This window comes from Hylobates moloch, unplaced genomic scaffold (assembly GCF_009828535.3).
Source record: "Hylobates moloch isolate HMO894 unplaced genomic scaffold, HMol_V3 SCAFFOLD_7, whole genome shotgun sequence".
Classification (NCBI taxonomy): Eukaryota; Metazoa; Chordata; class Mammalia; order Primates; family Hylobatidae; genus Hylobates; species Hylobates moloch.
Window position 1 is genome coordinate 96,980,911 of NW_026652282.1, and position 7,350 is coordinate 96,988,260.

At 45.1% G+C, this 7,350-nt stretch overlaps 1 protein-coding gene and 1 pseudogene across 1 annotated transcript in view; both read right to left on the bottom strand.

Moving 5' to 3' along the window:
* The window catches only part of LOC131383943 (UPF0764 protein C16orf89-like), a 9,862-nt pseudogene extending 3,480 nt beyond the window's left edge, over positions 1-6,382 (bottom strand).
* The window catches only part of LRCH2 (leucine rich repeats and calponin homology domain containing 2), a 104,896-nt gene that overhangs the window by 93,227 nt on the left and 4,319 nt on the right, over positions 1-7,350 (bottom strand). The window lies entirely within an intron of this gene.

Below are 7,350 nucleotides of genomic sequence, written 5' to 3' on the forward strand. Positions count from 1 at the left end.
AGTGCTGGGATTACAGGCGTGAGCCACTGCGCCCGGCCGAAAGCACTATTTCATATTTATAAACATATAAAATACACCACAATTTTTGTTTTGCCATTTTTTAAATATTTAAAACACTGGAAACCTCAAAAAATGTAAGTGACTTAGGTTCCTCTCAATTTCTGAAAAATTCTGACTATACATACTTCCAGAATACTTAAAACAATGTATAATTGCACATATTTACTTAGCTGTCTCTCCAGCTAGATTAGGAGGTACTTGAGAAGAGACCACTGTTTATTTATTAGTGTACTAAGTGCCTAGCACAGAATACAGAGTGGATAATCCATATTTGTGGATTCGTGGACCAACATATCCAGCAGGCAGAAAGAGTTCTTTTCTTTCTAACTACAACACTTTTGCATCAGTCTCTTTTAGGTAAAAGTAATTAACAGGGAGTACAGTTCCTATTAAGTTCTTGCTGTTACCAGTTCGAATTTTGGTCTTATTTTTGCCTTTTATTTGTTTAACAAAAAAAAGACTCTAATACTTTTTGGGTATGTTTACTGAGGACGAAAACAAAAATAAATCTGTAGAGCCTTTTCCTACTTTAGCGTGTATTACAATGGAAGTAATAACCTTGCATCCAACATACTACTGCTTTTCTAAAGCATGTGTTTAGTTATCTAAAAACAAAGATATGCATTGTTAAAAAGTATTATTTTCACTGAGAAAAACATGGGGAAATTTATCAGGAAAAACTATGCTTTCTCATTACATCATAGAAAGCAACATGTATTTACTATTTATTGTGTATTTTTCTTGCCTTCAAACTGCAAGGGCCTCAGCTTGGCACCGTGGCTCACGGCTGTAATCCCAGCACTTTGGGAGGCCAAGGCGAGAAGATCGCTCAAGCCCACAAGTTCGAGACCAGCCTAGGCAATATGGAGAAACTCTGTCTCTACCAAAGAAAATAACAAAAAATGAGCCAGGTGTGGTGGTGCACACCTAGGGTCCCAGCTACTCTGGGGGCAAAGGTGGGAGGATCGCTTGAGCCTGGGAGGTCCAGGCTGCAGCGAGCTGTGATTGTGCCACTGCACTGCAGCCTCAGAGACAGAGACCCTGTCTCAAAAAATTAAATAAAAATAAAAAACAAAATAAACCGCAAGGGCCTGTGATGACTAGTCGAAAGTTTTGCTGTTCCTCCTGACGTGATCAAAACTGGGATTCTCATCTGTCTAAAGAGGTATAAATATGGATATAGAGAACCAACGTTTAAAAGGATAAAACAGTGACCTCAAGATTTTTTACAACTCGGTGACTATGAGATCTTACAGTCATACTTAATCTCCAACTAACCTACCAAATTCAACTCAACATCTTTCCTCAGCCTTTCAAATAACTGAACCAATCTTTCCCAAAGCAGACTCTCCAGTATCCTTTCAGCTGTAATCGTCTACTAAAATATAAGTGCCTCCTAATTCCGTTTACTTCACAATTATTCAAGTTACACGACACCACCATCTCTCTCAGTCTCCCAGAGACAGACATGAGCTGTTTAAACCCCATCTTTCACCTAGATGGTTTTTAATCGCTTTCATGTCTACTGCATGTCTGAAGTTTGATAACAAAATCCTGAGAGGAGAGGTAACTTCTCCAGCTTGCCAAATTGCTGGCTACCCAAAAGTGAGGGTTTAGGCCCACTTTCCGGGGCACATACTGCAAATATTTACTCAGCTTTTTCCACGTCAGGCAGCATACTTTGTGAACATTACCTGTATTATCTCATTTAATCTTCAACAACTCTATGATGTAGATTTGATTCAGATCAGGAAACTCAGGCCCCAAGAGATGGAGCAACTTGCACAAGGTCACACAACTACTACATTTTTGGGACCAAGCCACTCTGCAACTATGGCCCTTATTTCTCTGAATTTTGAGATAAACCGATTGCTTTAACTATTTATCAGTTTTGTTTTGTCTTTTCTGTTAGCAGTTGCAAAAACGTCAGTGAAATCAACACAAAGAAAAGTGCAGGAAGCATGAAGTTTTACCTCGGTGCTGTAAATTCCCTTCAGTTCTGGGTTTTTCTCCCTTCAAGGTCCCAGTGACAAGGCAGGGCATAGAGTGAGGTAAGTGAGGAATTCACTTCAGGCACAAAATTCAAGGAGGTCTCCCAAAACTCAGTAATCAAGATTAAAATATCTTAACACAATATTTTCTTTTTTTAATTTTTTTTTTTTTTTTGAGACGGAGTCTAGTTCCATCACCCAGGCTGGAGTGCAGTGGCACGGTCTTGGCTCACTGCAACCTCGGCCTCCCGGGTTCAAGCAAATCTCCTGTCCCAGCCTCCCAAGTAGCTGGGACTACAGGTGCCCGCCTCCACGCCCGGCTAATTTTTGTATTTTTAGTAGAGACAGGATTTCACCATGTTGGCCAGGCTGGTCTCGAACTCCTGACCTCAGGTCATCTACCTGCCTCAGCCTCCCAAAGAACTGGGATTATAGGCGTGAGCCACCACGCCCGCCTCCCAGTATTTTCAAAAATAAAAATCAACGCAAAACCAATCCGTGATGAACAAAATATCAAACTTTTGTTTTTTAAAAGATAGTATCAAAGGCCGGATGTGGTGGCTCACACCTGTAATCCTAGCACTTTAGGACGTCAAGGTGGGTGGATCGCTTGAGCCCAGAAGTCGAGACCAGTCTAGGCAATATAGTGAGAACCCGTCTCTACAAAAATACAAAAAAATTAGCTGGGCGTGGTGGCACATGCCTGTATCCCAGCTACTTGGAAGGCTGAGGTGGGAGGATTGCCTGAACCCAGGAAGTCGAGGCTGCAGTGAGCTGTGATAATGCCACTGCACTCCAGCCTGGGTGACAGAGTGAGATCCCATTTCAAAAAAGAAAAAAAAACAGGATCAGATCAGACCCTGTACTTGTACAGCCCTCCTTCACTTGCTTCACTCTGGTTCTTAGGTCAAGAAAACTTTATTTATAAAAACAGGTGGCCAGACAGATGGCTGTAGTTTGTCCATTTAATTTTTTAAGTATTTCATTAAAATATTAATTATCCCTATTAACAATTTTTTTTGTGACTCCTTGAACTTTATACTGGAAGCAAGTGCTTCATTTACCTCATCCTAGTCCCAGCCCTGGCCAGTGACCAAATATTATTTTTAAAGTCATTTTAATGCCACAAAATATTTCAGAACTTGTGATGAAGTTGGGGTAGGGGGAAGTAGCAGTACGGGATCAACAGGGACCATGTCTTAGAAGAGGAAATTGATACCAATCTTAAAATAGATTGCTAAAAACATCTTAAAGACAACAACAACAAAAAATACTTAGTTACTTTTCATGGCCATTCCCCCTCAGAAGTAAAGTGGGAGGCAGGTAAATTCCTCAGCCTCATAAGGGCATCTACAAAAACCCAACCAAAGGTAAAATGATGATTAATGGTGAAAAACTGAAAGCTTTTCTCCCTAAGATCAGAAACAAGTCAAGGATGTCCAGTCTCACCACATCTAATTAACATTTTGCTAGAAATTCTATCCAGAGCAATTAGTCAAGAAAAGGAATAAAAGGCAAGCAGATTAGAAAAAAGTAAAACTATCTCTGTTCTCAGATATCATGATCTTGTATGCAGAAATTCCTAAAGATACACACACACACACACACACACACACACGGAGATTAGCACTAATGAACACGCTCAGCAAGGTTGCAGGATACAAGTACCAGCAATGAACTATCCAAAAACGAAATTAAGAAAGCAATTCCACCAAGAAGAGCTTTCAATGGAGGAAAATTCGTCTTTTTAACAAGTAGTGTTGGAACAATTAGACATCAAAATGCAATAGAATGAAGTTGGCTCTTAACTCACCGCATATACAAGAATTAACTCAAAATGGATCAAAGATGTAAATGTAAGAGTTAAAACTAGAAAACTCTCAGAAGGAAACAAGGGTATGATCTTCATGATTTTCTAGATATGACACCAAAGCATGAACAACAACAAAAAACAGATAAATTTTATTTTATCAAAATCTGAAACTTCGGGACTTCAAAGGACACTATAAAGAAAGTTTAGGCCAGGTGAGGTGGCTCACGCCTGTAATCGCAGCACTGTGGGAGGCCGAGGTGGGCGTATCACTTGAGGTCAGGAGTTCAAGACCAGCCTGACCTCTGCCTCCTGGGATTACAGGCATGAGCCATGGTGCCCCTCTTCATTTCATTATTATTATTTTTTTTTCTGAGATGAAGTCTCACTCTGGCACCCAGGCTGGAGTGCAGTGCGGCGATCTCAACTCACTGCAGCCTCCACCTCCCAGGTTCAAGCAATTCTCCTGCCTCAGCCTCCTGCATAGCTGGGACTACAGGCACGCAACACCATGCCCAGCTAATTTTTGTATTTTTAGTAGAGATGGGGTTTCACCATGTTGGCCAGGCTGGTCTCGAACTCCTGGCCTTAAGTGAGCCACCCACCTCAACCTCCCAAAGTGCTGGGATTATAGGGAATGAGCCACCAAGCCCAGCCGGCCCTCTTCATTTCTGTGGTACACTCTCCCTCCACTTATCCTGCCCCTTTTAAAGTTCAGCCCTCCCTGCTCTGCTCCCCTACCCTCATCTCTAAGGTGAACCCTCTTTCCACTGCTCCATCAATTTCTGAGGTCCTCCCTCCTTGTTCCTGCTTCTCCTTGCTCCACCCTGCGCATCCACATTGAAGCTCAGCTCCCACTGCTCTGTCTCTCCCCTTCTCACTTCTAAAGTGGCCCTTGGCCAGGCGCAGTGGCTCAGGCCCACAATCCCATCATTTTGGGAGGCCGAGCCGGGAGGATTGCTTGAGGCCAGGAGTTCGAGACCAGCCTGGGCAACATAAGGAGACCCAATCTCTACAAAAATTTAAAAATTAGGTGGGCGTGGTGGTGAGCACCTGTGGTTCCAGCTACTCGAGAGGCTGAGGTGGTAGGATCACTTGATTGAGCCTGAGAGCTTGAGGCCACAGTGAGCCGTGATCGTGCCACTACACTCCAGCCCAGACAACAGTCCCTGACCTTATCTCAAAAATAACTAACTAGGCCGGGGGCAGTGGCTCACGCCTGTAATCCCAGGACTTTGGGAGGCCGAGTTGGGTGGATCTCTTGAGACCAGGAGACCAGTCTGGGCAACATGGTGAAACCTCGTTCTACTAATTAAAAAAAAAAAAAAAACCTAGACGGGTGTGGTGGCGCGTGCCTGTAGTCCCAGCTTGACCCCAGGGGGCGGAGGTTGCACTGAGCCAAGATGCTGCCACTGCACACCTGCCTGAGAAAGAGCAAGCCCCTGTTTCACACACACACACACACACACACACACACACACACACACACACACCCCTAACTAAATAAAGTAGCCCTTTTCTGTTTTATCCTCCTTCCCCCACTTCTACAGCTTCCTTCTTCCGTGCTCTGATGCCCCTCTCCATTTCTAAAGTCAGCTTCCATCCTCTACTCAGCTCTGCTCACTCCCCATCTGGCTTGGAAAGTCTATTCCTTCCCCTCCTCCCCCATTTCTAAGATGCATAATAGCAGAGGAACTGGTCCAAGTAAAATCCACTTTTTCTGGGTTTGGTGAGAATGGAGGAGGTTAAGGGCCTTGATAAAGGATTTCTTTTTTCTAAGGTTCCACTCTCCATGTAGAGGTCTCAGGTTAGAGACTAGAGAGCGCCAGCAAAGAAAGGCGATCCAGAGCAAATAACCACCAGCCAGCAAGCAAATAAATGGACCAACCACCCCTTCGAATAACCACCAGCCAACAAAGCAGATACACCAACCCACCAACAACTCCTGGCACTACCACGCTGGGATCCCTAGTAAAATAGCCTAAGGCTTGCTCCTCCGGGCCTTGGAATCTAGTGATTTATGACATCCACTTGGACTGAGAAGAGCACTTGGCTCCATGTGTTTGAAGGAGGCCAGTAGTTAGGTATCAATTCTTAGGAGAGTAAAATACACGGAAACAGTGGTCTATTTTCTCCGCCTGCCCCTTTCAGCAATCCTTAATTCCCACGAGCTTCTTGTCAGCCTCCCTCAGTTCCCCACCTGAAAGGAGAGGGCTGGAGGTGAGGAGAAGAAAAGGAGAGGAGGGATGGGGCCAAGTGGTCCCAGGGTTCGTCAGGGTGGGGCAGGTGCGGAGATGCCCTGAGCGGGAAGCCTCTTCTCTAAGGATTGTGTTCCTCCCGACGCCACTTACAGTCAGCGCTATGCCGAGGTCTTGCGCTCAAGATCAGCGAGCCCAAACTAGTGGGGACTGGGATCCGAGATTTACATACCTAGAGACATATCTAGGAAGTTAACCTTTTTCCGACTGGGATGATTTGGCGGCAGTTTTTCAGAAAGTGTTAGCTTCTGAAACGAAGCCATCTCCTCTGTATCATGGCGCCACACACTCCGAGGTAGGGCGCGTGTACCGCCCCCTTACCGCGCAGGAGGAGCAGGGTGGTGAGCTAACCTGATCCTCCAATCATAGCCTCTCCCTTCGCTGTTGCTAAGCCCCCAAGGGGTGGAGCTGGGCGTATACCCCTCACCAAGTCTCCTATCAGGAGCTTGGCTCACTAGAAGAAAAAAAAAGGAAAGACCCGCCCATCTCCCACCCCACACCCCTTTCTAAAAATATTCTCTCCACGCAGCGCACTATCTAGTTGGCTACAAGTTTCTAGTGTGTGTGGTGTTCCGGCCCTTGCCTTTCACAGTTCCTAGGACCCGTTTCTCCTCTTTGCTGTTGGCATTCATGGTGAATAAAACCTTATATTCTTAATGGGCTGGTGCTCTGCTTCTCTCAAATTCCAAGAGCGAGCACAAATTTAACATCTAGGGAGGATTCACAGGTTTGCAATGCCACACGCTTTCTTTTCTGTCTTTCTTTTCATTTTTGTTTTCTGTTTTTTGTTTTTTGCTTTTTTGAGACAGAGCCTCTCTCTGTCGCCCAGGCTGGAGTGAAGTGGCGCCAACTCCATTCACTGCAACCTCCGCCTCTTGGATTCAAGCGATTCTCCCACCTCAGCCTCCCAAGTAGCTGAGATTACAGGAGTGCACCACCACGCCTGGCTAATTTTTGTGTTTTTAGTAGAGATGGGGTTTCACCATGTTGGCCAGGCTGGTCTCCTGGGCTCAAGTGATTCACCCGTCTTGGCTCCCCTCATACCACTGCACCCACACTTTCCTCCCTCCCTCCGTCCCTCCCTTCCTTCTTTCCTTCCTTCCTTCCTCCCTCCCTCCCTCTCTTCCTTCTTCCTAACTTATTTTTTTCCATCCGCCTTGGCATCCCTCCCTCACCACAATTTCTTTTCCCTTCCTTCCTTCCTTCCTTCCTTCCTTCCTTCCTTCCTTCC